At 40.7% G+C, this 13804-nt stretch overlaps 9 non-coding genes across 9 annotated transcripts; all 9 read left to right on the forward strand.

Moving 5' to 3' along the window:
- Window positions 1–1769: 1769 nt before the first annotated feature.
- trnam-cau (transfer RNA methionine (anticodon CAU)) lies at window positions 1770–1842 on the forward strand. The gene has a single exon. It is a non-coding gene; the product is annotated as a tRNA-Met (tRNA).
- Window positions 1843–2818: 976 nt separating this feature from the next.
- trnag-gcc (transfer RNA glycine (anticodon GCC)) lies at window positions 2819–2889 on the forward strand. The gene has a single exon. It is a non-coding gene; the product is annotated as a tRNA-Gly (tRNA).
- A 2663-nt stretch (window positions 2890–5552) lies between these two features.
- Window positions 5553–5625, forward strand: trnam-cau (transfer RNA methionine (anticodon CAU)). Its single transcript has one exon. It is a non-coding gene; the product is annotated as a tRNA-Met (tRNA).
- Window positions 5626–6601: 976 nt separating this feature from the next.
- trnag-gcc (transfer RNA glycine (anticodon GCC)) lies at window positions 6602–6672 on the forward strand. Its single transcript has one exon. It is a non-coding gene; the product is annotated as a tRNA-Gly (tRNA).
- Window positions 6673–8491: 1819 nt separating this feature from the next.
- On the forward strand, window positions 8492–8562 carry trnag-gcc (transfer RNA glycine (anticodon GCC)). Its single transcript has one exon. It is a non-coding gene; the product is annotated as a tRNA-Gly (tRNA).
- Window positions 8563–10355: 1793 nt separating this feature from the next.
- trnag-gcc (transfer RNA glycine (anticodon GCC)) lies at window positions 10356–10426 on the forward strand. Its single transcript has one exon. It is a non-coding gene; the product is annotated as a tRNA-Gly (tRNA).
- Window positions 10427–11197: 771 nt separating this feature from the next.
- On the forward strand, window positions 11198–11270 carry trnam-cau (transfer RNA methionine (anticodon CAU)). The gene has a single exon. It is a non-coding gene; the product is annotated as a tRNA-Met (tRNA).
- Window positions 11271–12255: 985 nt separating this feature from the next.
- On the forward strand, window positions 12256–12326 carry trnag-gcc (transfer RNA glycine (anticodon GCC)). Its single transcript has one exon. It is a non-coding gene; the product is annotated as a tRNA-Gly (tRNA).
- Window positions 12327–13097: 771 nt separating this feature from the next.
- trnam-cau (transfer RNA methionine (anticodon CAU)) lies at window positions 13098–13170 on the forward strand. The gene has a single exon. It is a non-coding gene; the product is annotated as a tRNA-Met (tRNA).
- The last annotated feature ends 634 nt before the right edge of the window (window positions 13171–13804 follow it).

The raw sequence follows: 13804 nt of genomic DNA on the forward strand, positions 1-13804 counted from the left end.
CTTCTTATTACAGCAAGGTTCCAGTGTTAATTCAACAAGAAAGGAGCTGAAACTGTGGAAACTCTTCAGTTAAGGTGCACTTGTATTTTCTGCTGAAAAATTCAAAGAGTAGTTGTACGTTTCTTGGAAAGACAGAGCCAGCTACAAGTTGTGCTACTTGCAGACCAGGGAGTGCTTGTTTATTAAGTACAGAGAATATAGACTGACAGAGCGTTCCATAGCTGCTATAACCCTAACATTTGATATTATTTCTGAGGAGGTGATATAATATATACGTTTATGCCGTAGATGTGCAGGGACCGAGCATTCATAGTTGTGCTTGAGTCGTGCTACAAATACACAGCCGAAACGCTAGTAGCATTAGAGTTTCTATGCTAGCGTTGAGTATCTTCCGGTTTCCTGTCAGCTTATTCACAAATTCTCTGGCCTCTGCTTACTTCCTAAACAATGGCGAAAGTTAGTCATCGGATCGTGTTGGAGTTGTTACTGGTAGATTCTGAAGAGCAATGACTTGTACATAAAGAACGGCAACGGAGAAAAGAAAGATGTCGTCCGTTTTTCTTCCTCCAACTCAATTGAAATCTGGCTGCGAATCTGCCAGAAATGCGATGCTATCAAGCGGACCAATCACAGCTCTTATTGTGTTTATAGATAAAAATGCATGGGTCAGACCTTCTCTTAGGTGTCTTGCAGTTGGTTGTTCACATTAAAAGTAACAGACATAGCTAAGTCAGGCTTGAGAGAAAGATGCAAACCCTTCTCTTTTCTTACCATTGAACAATTGGCCCCGTCACGCCTTGAGGCATGTGTCAGTACCTCTCTTTCTATCGGCAGTGGAAAAAATAGCAGACAAACTGTCAAGGCACAGTATACTGGCACCTCAAGTGGACCTCGTCGAAAAAAAAAGGTGAAATTTCCATAAAATATGCATTGGTGGTTCAGTGGTAGAATTCTCGCCTGCCACGCGGGATGCCCGGATTCAATTCCCGGCTAATGCAGTCGACTAACTTTGGCCAAACTACTTGTATCTCGAAGGTTGAGTCTAATGGTCGTCATTTCCTTCTGGAATTTGTGTCTTTGTGCACTAGAAAATGAAAAGATAGTAAAGTGTACCATTCTATCATTTGAAATTTTAATCTTTTATGTGGCAACGAGTTTGACTTGAAATTGAGATCACAAACTGCAAGTAAGAACTGTTCATCAATAAGCAACATAAAGTAACCACACAGCTTTCTGTTTACAGGGTATGGGTATGAAGGTATGTCTAAGAATCTCATAGGATCAAAAGCCTTAGCCCTTCAGGTCTAAATCACTTTTGTATTGGGCTGTTGTTTGTGGCAGGCCAGCTAGCATTTAAGCCCCACCCTGCCCCTGCTGTGAGTTGTTTGTTCATCAAGAGGACTATCGTTATTGCGATAAAATACTCAAAGTTAAATAGGAAGGGATTCTGAGTTTTACATAGACTACATACTTCCACTACTAGCTACAATTGCTTAGAAATTACTTTAAAAGCGTGGATATGTCATCAGCTGGTAACTTTTCTTCCGGACTATTGAAAGGTTGGACAGAAACACTTGTCCTGACCCAATGGCTCTGTTAATAACATGTGGACTATTTGGACAAAAAAGTACTGGAGATCAATGTTCTAGAATACAAACATGTAACAAACATTTTCTGACTTTTGATATGATGGTTTTGTGACGGACATGAAGTCTTTCAAATTTCTCTTTGTTTTACCCAAGGTTTTTGCCCATTTTTGCAAGAAACAGGCCTCGTTGGCGCAGTAGGCAGCGCTTCAGTCTCATAATCTGAAGGTCGTGAGTTCAACCCTCACACGGGGCAGGTGTCATATTGTCTTATATGATCTTCTTATTACAGCAAGGTTCCAGTGTTAATTCAACAAGTTAAGAGGATCCTCTTTGAAACTGTGGAAACTCTTCAGTGGATTGACTCATGTGCTTTAAGGTGCACTTGTATTTCCTGCTGAAAAATTCAAAGAGTACTTGTACGTTTCTGGTGAAACACAGAGCCAGCTACAAGTTGTGCTACTTGCAGACCAGGGAGTGCTTGTTTATTAAGTACAGAGAATATAGACTGACAGAGCGTTCCATGGCTGCTTTAACCCTAACATTTGATATTATTTCCGAGGAGGTGATATAATATATACGTTTATGCCGTAGATGTGCAGGGACCGAGCATTCATAGTTGTCCTTGAGTCGTGCTGCAAATACACAGCCGAAACGCTAGTAGCATTAGAGTTTCTATGCTAGCGTTGCGTATCTTCCGGTTTCCTGTCAGCTTATTTACAAATTATCTGGCCTCTGCTTACTTCCTAAACAATGACAAAAGTTAGTCAGCGGATCGTGTTGGAGTTGGAACTGGTAGATTCTGAAGAGCAATGACTTGTACATAAAGAACGGCAACGAAGAAAAGAACGATGTAGTCCGTTTTTGTTCCTTCAACTCAATTCAAATCTGGCTGTGAATCTGCCGGAAATGCAATGCTATCAAGCGGACCAATCACAGCTCTTATGGTGATTATAGTTAAAAATGCATGGGTCAGACCTTCTCTTAGGTGTCTTGCAGTTGGTTGTTCACATTAAAAGTAACAGACATAGCTAAGTCAGGCTTGAGAGAAAGATGCAAACCCTTCTCTTTTCTTAACATTGAACAATTGGCCCCGTCACGTCTTGAGGCATGTGTCAGTACCTCTCTTTCTATCGGCAGTGGAAAAAATAGCAGACAAACTGTCAAGGCACAGTATACTGGCACCTCAAGTGGACCTCGTCGAAAAAAAAGGTGAAATTTCCATAAAATATGCATTGGTGGTTCAGTGGTAGAATTCTCGCCTGCCACGCGGGAGGCCCGGGTTCAATTCCCGGCTAATGCAGTCGACTAACTTTGGCCAAACTACTTGTATCTCGAAGGTTGAGTCTAATGGTCGTCATTTCCTTCTGGAATTTGTGTCTTTGTGCACTAGAAAATGAAAAGATAGTAAAGTGTACCATTCTATCATTTGAAATTTTAATCTTTTATGTGGCAACGAGTTTGACTTGAAATTGAGATCACAAACTGCAAGTAAGAACTGTTCATCAATAAGCAACATAAAGTAACCACACAGCTTTCTGTTTACAGGGTATGGGTATGAAGGTATGTCTAAGAATCTCATAGGATCAAAAGCCTTAGCCCTTCAGGTCTAAATCACTTTTGTATTGGGCTGTTGTTTGTGGCAGGCCAGCTAGCATTTAAGCCCCACCCTGCCCCAGGTGTGAGTTGTTTGTTCATCAAGAGGACTATCGTTATTGCGATAAAATACTCAAACTTAAATAGGAAGGGATTCTGAGTTTTACATAGACTACATACTTCCACTACTAGCTACAATTGCTTAGAAATGACTTTAAAAGCGTGGATATGTCATCAGCTGGTAACTTTTCTTCCGGACTGTTGAAAGGTTGGACAGGAACACTTGTCCTGACCCAATGGCTCTGTTAATAACATGTGGACTATTTGGACAAAAAAGTACTGGAGATCAATGTTCTAGAATACAAACATGTAACAAACATTTTCTGACTTTTGATATGATGGTTTTGTGAAGGACATGACGTCTTTCAAATTTCTCTTTGTTTTACCCAAGGTTTTTACCCACTATTATAGGAAACAGGCCTCGTTGGCGCAGTAGTCAGTGCGTCAGTCTCATAATCTGAAGGTCGTGAGTTCAACTCTCACACCGGGCAATTGTCATATTGTCTTATATGATCTTCTTATTACAGCAAGGTTCCAGTGTTAATTCAACAAGTTAAGAGGATTCTCTTTGAAACTGTGGAAACTCTTCAGTGGATTGACTCATGTGCTTTAAGGTGCACTTGTATTTCCTGCTGAAAAATTCAAAGAGTACTTGTACGTTTCTGGTGAAACACAGAGCCAGCTACAAGTTGTGCTACTTGCAGACCAGGGAGTGCTTGTTTATTAAGTACAGAGAATATAGACTGACAGAGCGTTCCATGGCTGCTATAACCCTAACATTTGATATTATTTCCGAGGAGGTGATATAATATATACGTTTATGCCGTAGATGTGCAGGGACCGAGCATTCATAGTTGTCCTTGAGTCGTGCTGCAAATACACAGCCGAAACGCTAGTAGCATTAGAGTTTCTATGCTAGCGTTGCGTATCTTCCGGTTTCCTGTCAGCTTATTTACAAATTATCTGGCCTCTGCTTACTTCCTAAACAATGACAAAAGTTAGTCAGCGGATCGTGTTGGAGTTGGAACTGGTAGATTCTGAAGAGCAATGACTTGTACATAAAGAACGGCAACGAAGAAAAGAACGATGTAGTCCGTTTTTGTTCCTTCAACTCAATTCAAATCTGGCTGTGAATCTGCCGGAAATGCAATGCTATCAAGCGGACCAATCACAGCTCTTATGGTGATTATAGTTAAAAATGCATGGGTCAGACCTTCTCTTAGGTGTCTTGCAGTTGGTTGTTCACATTAAAAGTAACAGACATAGCTAAGTCAGGCTTGAGAGAAAGATGCAAACCCTTCTCTTTTCTTACCATTGAACAATTGGCCCCGTCACGCCTTGAGGCATGTGTCAGTACCTCTCTTTCTATCGGCAGTGGAAAAAATAGCAGACAAACTGTCAAGGCACAGTATACTGGCACCTCAAGTGGACCTCGTCGAAAAAAAAAGGTGAAATTTCCATAAAATATGCATTGGTGGTTCAGTGGTAGAATTCTCGCCTGCCACGCGGGATGCCCGGATTCAATTCCCGGCTAATGCAGTCGACTAACTTTGGCCAAACTACTTGTATCTCGAAGGTTGAGTCTAATGGTCGTCATTTCCTTCTGGAATTTGTGTCTTTGTGCACTAGAAAATGAAAAGATAGTAAAGTGTACCATTCTATCATTTGAAATTTTAATCTTTTATGTGGCAACGAGTTTGACTTGAAATTGAGATCACAAACTGCAAGTAAGAACTGTTCATCAATAAGCAACATAAAGTAACCACACAGCTTTCTGTTTACAGGGTATGGGTATGAAGGTATGTCTAAGAATCTCATAGGATCAAAAGCCTTAGCCCTTCAGGTCTAAATCACTTTTGTATTGGGCTGTTGTTTGTGGCAGGCCAGCTAGCATTTAAGCCCCACCCTGCCCCTGCTGTGAGTTGTTTGTTCATCAAGAGGACTATCGTTATTGCGATAAAATACTCAAAGTTAAATAGGAAGGGATTCTGAGTTTTACATAGACTACATACTTCCACTACTAGCTACAATTGCTTAGAAATTACTTTAAAAGCGTGGATATGTCATCAGCTGGTAACTTTTCTTCCGGACTATTGAAAGGTTGGACAGAAACACTTGTCCTGACCCAATGGCTCTGTTAATAACATGTGGACTATTTGGACAAAAAAGTACTGGAGATCAATGTTCTAGAATACAAACATGTAACAAACATTTTCTGACTTTTGATATGATGGTTTTGTGACGGACATGAAGTCTTTCAAATTTCTCTTTGTTTTACCCAAGGTTTTTGCCCATTTTTGCAAGAAACAGGCCTCGTTGGCGCAGTAGGCAGCGCTTCAGTCTCATAATCTGAAGGTCGTGAGTTCAACCCTCACACGGGGCAGGTGTCATATTGTCTTATATGATCTTCTTATTACAGCAAGGTTCCAGTGTTAATTCAACAAGTTAAGAGGATCCTCTTTGAAACTGTGGAAACTCTTCAGTGGATTGACTCATGTGCTTTAAGGTGCACTTGTATTTCCTGCTGAAAAATTCAAAGAGTACTTGTACGTTTCTGGTGAAACACAGAGCCAGCTACAAGTTGTGCTACTTGCAGACCAGGGAGTGCTTGTTTATTAAGTACAGAGAATATAGACTGACAGAGCGTTCCATGGCTGCTTTAACCCTAACATTTGATATTATTTCCGAGGAGGTGATATAATATATACGTTTATGCCGTAGATGTGCAGGGACCGAGCATTCATAGTTGTCCTTGAGTCGTGCTGCAAATACACAGCCGAAACGCTAGTAGCATTAGAGTTTCTATGCTAGCGTTGCGTATCTTCCGGTTTCCTGTCAGCTTATTTACAAATTATCTGGCCTCTGCTTACTTCCTAAACAATGACAAAAGTTAGTCAGCGGATCGTGTTGGAGTTGGAACTGGTAGATTCTGAAGAGCAATGACTTGTACATAAAGAACGGCAACGAAGAAAAGAACGATGTAGTCCGTTTTTGTTCCTTCAACTCAATTCAAATCTGGCTGTGAATCTGCCGGAAATGCAATGCTATCAAGCGGACCAATCACAGCTCTTATGGTGATTATAGTTAAAAATGCATGGGTCAGACCTTCTCTTAGGTGTCTTGCAGTTGGTTGTTCACATTAAAAGTAACAGACATAGCTAAGTCAGGCTTGAGAGAAAGATGCAAACCCTTCTCTTTTCTTAACATTGAACAATTGGCCCCGTCACGTCTTGAGGCATGTGTCAGTACCTCTCTTTCTATCGGCAGTGGAAAAAATAGCAGACAAACTGTCAAGGCACAGTATACTGGCACCTCAAGTGGACCTCGTCGAAAAAAAAGGTGAAATTTCCATAAAATATGCATTGGTGGTTCAGTGGTAGAATTCTCGCCTGCCACGCGGGAGGCCCGGGTTCAATTCCCGGCTAATGCAGTCGACTAACTTTGGCCAAACTACTTGTATCTCGAAGGTTGAGTCTAATGGTCGTCATTTCCTTCTGGAATTTGTGTCTTTGTGCACTAGAAAATGAAAAGATAGTAAAGTGTACCATTCTATCATTTGAAATTTTAATCTTTTATGTGGCAACGAGTTTGACTTGAAATTGAGATCACAAACTGCAAGTAAGAACTGTTCATCAATAAGCAACATAAAGTAACCACACAGCTTTCTGTTTACAGGGTATGGGTATGAAGGTATGTCTAAGAATCTCATAGGATCAAAAGCCTTAGCCCTTCAGGTCTAAATCACTTTTGTATTGGGCTGTTGTTTGTGGCAGGCCAGCTAGCATTTAAGCCCCACCCTGCCCCAGGTGTGAGTTGTTTGTTCATCAAGAGGACTATCGTTATTGCGATAAAATACTCAAACTTAAATAGGAAGGGATTCTGAGTTTTACATAGACTACATACTTCCACTACTAGCTACAATTGCTTAGAAATGACTTTAAAAGCGTGGATATGTCATCAGCTGGTAACTTTTCTTCCGGACTGTTGAAAGGTTGGACAGGAACACTTGTCCTGACCCAATGGCTCTGTTAATAACATGTGGACTATTTGGACAAAAAAGTACTGGAGATCAATGTTCTAGAATACAAACATGTAACAAACATTTTCTGACTTTTGATATGATGGTTTTGTGAAGGACATGACGTCTTTCAAATTTCTCTTTGTTTTACCCAAGGTTTTTACCCACTATTATAGGAAACAGGCCTCGTTGGCGCAGTAGTCAGTGCGTCAGTCTCATAATCTGAAGGTCGTGAGTTCAACTCTCACACCGGGCAATTGTCATATTGTCTTATATGATCTTCTTATTACAGCAAGGTTCCAGTGTTAATTCAACAAGTTAAGAGGATTCTCTTTGAAACTGTGGAAACTCTTCAGTGGATTGACTCATGTGCTTTAAGGTGCACTTGTATTTCCTGCTGAAAAATTCAAAGAGTACTTGTACGTTTCTGGTGAAACACAGAGCCAGCTACAAGTTGTGCTACTTGCAGACCAGGGAGTGCTTGTTTATTAAGTACAGAGAATATAGACTGACAGAGCGTTCCATGGCTGCTATAACCCTAACATTTGATATTATTTCCGAGGAGGTGATATAATATATACGTTTATGCCGTAGATGTGCAGGGACCGAGCATTCATAGTTGTCCTTGAGTCGTGCTGCAAATACACAGCCGAAACGCTAGTAGCATTAGAGTTTCTATGCTAGCGTTGCGTATCTTCCGGTTTCCTGTCAGCTTATTTACAAATTATCTGGCCTCTGCTTACTTCCTAAACAATGACAAAAGTTAGTCAGCGGATCGTGTTGGAGTTGGAACTGGTAGATTCTGAAGAGCAATGACTTGTACATAAAGAACGGCAACGAAGAAAAGAACGATGTAGTCCGTTTTTGTTCCTTCAACTCAATTCAAATCTGGCTGTGAATCTGCCGGAAATGCAATGCTATCAAGCGGACCAATCACAGCTCTTATGGTGATTATAGTTAAAAATGCATGGGTCAGACCTTCTCTTAGGTGTCTTGCAGTTGGTTGTTCACATTAAAAGTAACAGACATAGCTAAGTCAGGCTTGAGAGAAAGATACAAACCCTTCTCTTTTCTTACCATTGAACAATTGGCCCCGTCACGCCTTGAGGCATGTGTCAGTACATCTCTTTCTATCGGCAGTGGAAAAAATAGCAGACAAACTGTCAAGGCACAGTATACTGGCAACTTAAGTGGACCTCGTCAAAAAAAAAGTAACATTTCCATAAAGTATGCATTGGTGGTTCAGTGGTAGAATTCTTGCCTGCCACGCGGGAGGCCCGGGTTCGATTCCCGGCTAATGCAGTCGACTAACTTTGGCCAAACTACTTGTATCTCGAAGGTTGAGTCTAATGGTCGTCATTTCCTTCTGGAATTTGTGTCTTTGTGCACTAGAAAATGAAAAGATAGTAAAGTGTACCATTCTATCATTTGAAATTTTAATCTTTTATGTGGCAACGAGTTTGACTTGAAATTGAGATCACAAACTGCAAGTAAGAACTGTTCATCAATAAGCAACATAAAGTAACCACACAGCTTTCTGTTTACAGGGTATGGGTATGAAGGTATGTCTAAGAATATCATAGGATCAAAAGCCTTAGCCCTTCAGGTCTAAATGACTTTTGTATTGGGCTGTTGTTTGTGGCAGGCCAGCTAGCATTTAAGCCCCACCCTGCCCCTGCTGTGAGTTGTTTGTTCATCAAGAGGACTATCGTTATTGCGATAAAATACTCAAAGTTAAATAGGAAGGGATTCTGAGTTTTACATAGACTACATACTTCCACTACTAGCTACAATTGCTTAGAAATGACTTTAAAAGCGTGGATATGTCATCAGCTGGTAACTTTTCTTCCGGACTATTGAAAGGTTGGACAGAAACACTTGTCCTGACCCAATGGCTCTGTTAATAACATGTGGACTATTTGGACAAAAAAGTACTGGAGATCAATGTTCTAGAATACAAACATGTAACAAACATTTTCTGACTTTTGATATGATGGTTTTGTGACGGACATGAAGTCTTTCAAATTTCTCTTTGTTTTACCCAAGGTTTTTGCCCACTATCATAGGAAACTGGCCTCGTTGGCGCAGTAGTCAGCGGTCAGTCACATGATCTAAAGGTTGTGAGTTCAACTCTCACACGGGCAAGTGTCATATTGTCTTATATGATCTTCTTATTACAGCAAGGTTCCAGTGTTAATTCAACAAGAAAGGAGCTGAAACTGTGGAAACTCTTCAGTTAAGGTGCACTTGTATTTTCTGCTGAAAAATTCAAAGAGTAGTTGTACGTTTCTGGTGAAAGACAGAGCCAGCTACAAGTTGTGCTACTTGCAGACCAGGGAGTGCTTGTTTATTAAGTACAGAGAATATAGACTGACAGAGCGTTCCATGGCTGCTATAACCCCAACATTTGATATTATTTCTGAGGAGGTTATATAATATATACGTTTATGCCGTAGATGTGCAGGGGCCGAGCATTCATAGTTGTGCTTGAGTTGTGCTGCAAATACACAGCCGAAACGCTAGTAGCATTAGAGTTTCTATGCTATCGTTGAGTATCTTCCGGTTTCCTGTCAGCTTATTTACAAATTCTCTGGCCTCTGCTTACTTCCTAAACAATAGCGAAAGTTAGTCATCGGATCTTGTTGGAGTTGGAACTGGTAGATTCTGAAGAGCAATGACTTGTACATAAAGAACGGCAACGGAGAAAAGAAAGATGTCGTCCGTTTTTCTTCCTCCAACTCAATTGAAATCTGGCTGCGAATCTGCCAGAAATGCGATGTTATCAAGCGGACCAATCACAGCTCTTATTGTGTTTATAGATAAAAATGCATGGGTCAGACCTTCTCTTGGGTGTCTTGCAGTTGGTTGTTCACATTAAAAGTAACAGACATAGCTAAGTCAGGCTTGAGAGAAAGATGCAAACCCTTCTCTTTTCTTACCATTGAACAATTGGCCCCGTCACGCCTTGAGGCATGTGTCAGTACCTCTCTTTCTATCGGCAGTGGAAAAAATAGCAGACAAACTGTCAAGGCAGAGTATACTGGCACCTTAAGTGGACCTCGTCGAAAAAAAAAGGTGAAATTTCCATAAAATATGCATTGGTGGTTCAGTGGTAGAATTCTCGCCTGCCACGCGGGAGGCCCGGGTTCAATTCCCGGCTAATGCAGTCGACTAACTTTGGCCAAACTACTTGTATCTCGAAGGTTGAGTCTAATGGTCGTCATTTCCTTCTGGAATTTGTGTCTTTGTGCACTAGAAAATGAAAAGATAGTAAAGTGTACCATTCTATCATTTGAAATTTTAATCTTTTATGTGGCAACGAGTTTGACTTGAAATTGAGATCACAAACTGCAAGTAAGAACTGTTCATCAATAAGCAACATAAAGTAACCACACAGCTTTCTGTTTACAGGGTATGGGTATGAAGGTATGTCTAAGAATCTCATAGGATCAAAAGCCTTAGCCCTTCAGGTCTAAATCACTTTTGTATTGGGCTGTTGATTGTGGCAGGCCAGCTAGCATTTAAGCCCCACCCTGCCCCTGGTGTGAGTTGTTTGTTCATCAAGAGGACTATCGTTATTGCGATAAAATACTCAAAGTTAAATAGGAAGGGATTCTGAGTTTTACATAGACTACATACTTCCACTACTAGCTACAATTGCTTAGAAATTACTTTAAAAGCGTGGATATGTCATCAGCTGGTAACTTTTCTTCCGGACTATTGAAAGGTTGGACAGAAACACTTGTCCTGACCCAATGGCTCTGTTAATAACATGTGGACTATTTGGACAAAAAAGTACTGGAGATCAATGTTCTAGAATACAAACATGTAACAAACATTTTCTGACTTTTGATATGATGGTTTTGTGATGGACATGAAGTCTTTCAAATTTCTCTTTGTTTTAAACAAGGTTTTTGCCCATTTTTGCAAGAAACAGGCCTCGTTGGCGCAGTAGGCAGCGCTTCAGTCTCATAATCTGAAGGTCGTGAGTTCAACCCTCACACGGGGCAGGTGTCACATTGTCTTATATGATCTTCTTATTACAGCAAGGTTCCAGTGTTAATTCAACAAGATAAGAGGATCCTCTTTGAAAAGAGCTTCAACTGTGGAAACTCTTCAGTGGATTGACTCATGTGCTTTAAGGTGCACTTGTATTTCCTGCTGAAAAATTCAAAGAGTACTTGTACGTTTCTGGTGAAACACAGAGCCAGCTACAAGTTGTGCTACTTGCAGACCAGGGAGTGCTTGTTTATTAAGTACAGAGAATATAGACTGACAGAGCGTTCCATGGCTGCTATAACCCTAACATTTGATATTATTTCCGAGGAGGTGATATAATATATACGTTTATGCCGTAGATGTGCAGGGACCGAGCATTCATAGTTGTCCTTGAGTCGTGCTGCAAATACACAGCCGAAACGCTAGTAGCATTAGAGTTTCTATGCTAGCGTTGCGTATCTTCCGGTTTCCTGTCAGCTTATTTACAAATTATCTGGCCTCTGCTTACTTCCTAAACAATGACAAAAGTTAGTCAGCGGATCGTGTTGGAGTTGGAACTGGTAGATTCTGAAGAGCAATGACTTGTACATAAAGAACGGCAACGAAGAAAAGAACGATGTAGTCCGTTTTTGTTCCTTCAACTCAATTCAAATCTGGCTGTGAATCTGCCGGAAATGCAATGCTATCAAGCGGACCAATCACAGCTCTTATGGTGATTATAGTTAAAAATGCATGGGTCAGACCTTCTCTTAGGTGTCTTGCAGTTGGTTGTTCACATTAAAAGTAACAGACATAGCTAAGTCAGGCTTGAGAGAAAGATACAAACCCTTCTCTTTTCTTACCATTGAACAATTGGCCCCGTCACGCCTTGAGGCATGTGTCAGTACCTCTCTTTCTATCGGCAGTGGAAAAAATAGCAGACAAACTGTCAAGGCACAGTATACTGGCAACTTAAGTGCACCTCGTCAAAAAAAAAGTAACATTTCCATAAAGTATGCATTGGTGGTTCAGTGGTAGAATTCTTGCCTGCCACGCGGGAGGCCCGGGTTCGATTCCCGGCTAATGCAGTCGACTAACTTTGGCCAAACTACTTGTATCTCGAAGGTTGAGTCTAATGGTCGTCATTTCCTTCTGGAATTTGTGTCTTTGTGCACTAGAAAATGAAAAGATAGTAAAGTGTACCATTCTATCATTTGAAATTTTAATCTTTTATGTGGCAACGAGTTTGACTTGAAATTGAGATCACAAACTGCAAGTAAGAACTGTTCATCAATAAGCAACATAAAGTAACCACACAGCTTTCTGTTTACAGGGTATGGGTATGAAGGTATGTCTAAGAATATCATAGGATCAAAAGCCTTAGCCCTTCAGGTCTAAATGACTTTTGTATTGGGCTGTTGTTTGTGGCAGGCCAGCTAGCATTTAAGCCCCACCCTGCCCCTGCTGTGAGTTGTTTGTTCATCAAGAGGACTATCGTTATTGCGATAAAATACTCAAAGTTAAATAGGAAGGGATTCTGAGTTTTACATAGACTACATACTTCCACTACTAGCTACAATTGCTTAGAAATTACTTTAAAAGCGTGGATATGTCATCAGCTGGTAACTTTTCTTCCGGACTATTGAAAGGTTGGACAGAAACACTTGTCCTGACCCAATGGCTCTGTTAATAACATGTGGACTATTTGGACAAAAAAGTACTGGAGATCAATGTTCTAGAATACAAACATGTAACAAACATTTTCTGACTTTTGATATGATGGTTTTGTGACGGACATGAAGTCTTTCAAATTTCTCTTTGTTTTACCCAAGGTTTTTGCCCATTTTTGCAAGAAACAGGCCTCGTTGGCGCAGTAGGCAGCGCTTCAGTCTCATAATCTGAAGGTCGTGAGTTCAACCCTCACACGGGGCAGGTGTCATATTGTCTTATATGATCTTCTTATTACAGCAAGGTTCCAGTGTTAATTCAACAAGATAAGAGGATCCTCTTTGAAAAGAGCTTCAACTGTGGAAACTCTTCAGTGGATTGACTCATGTGCTTTAAGGTGCACTTGTATTTCCTGCTGAAAAATTCAAAGAGTACTTGTACGTTTCTGGTGAAACACAGAGCCAGCTACAAGTTGTGCTACTTGCAGACCAGGGAGTGCTTGTTTATTAAGTACAGAGAATATAGACTGACAGAGCGTTCCATGGCTGCTATAACCCTAACATTTGATATTATTTCCGAGGAGGTGATATAATATATACGTTTATGCCGTAGATGTGCAGGGACCGAGCATTCATAGTTGTCCTTGAGTCGTGCTGCAAATACACAGCCGAAACGCTAGTAGCATTAGAGTTTCTATGCTAGCGTTGCGTATCTTCCGGTTTCCTGTCAGCTTATTTACAAATTATCTGGCCTCTGCTTACTTCCTAAACAATGACAAAAGTTAGTCAGCGGATCGTGTTGGAGTTGGAACTGGTAGATTCTGAAGAGCAATGACTTGTACATAAAGAACGGCAACGAAGAAAAGAACGATGTAGTCCGTTTTTGTTCCTTCAACTCA

This window comes from Platichthys flesus, chromosome 16 (assembly GCF_949316205.1).
Source record: "Platichthys flesus chromosome 16, fPlaFle2.1, whole genome shotgun sequence".
NCBI classification, from domain to species: domain Eukaryota; kingdom Metazoa; phylum Chordata; class Actinopteri; order Pleuronectiformes; family Pleuronectidae; genus Platichthys; species Platichthys flesus.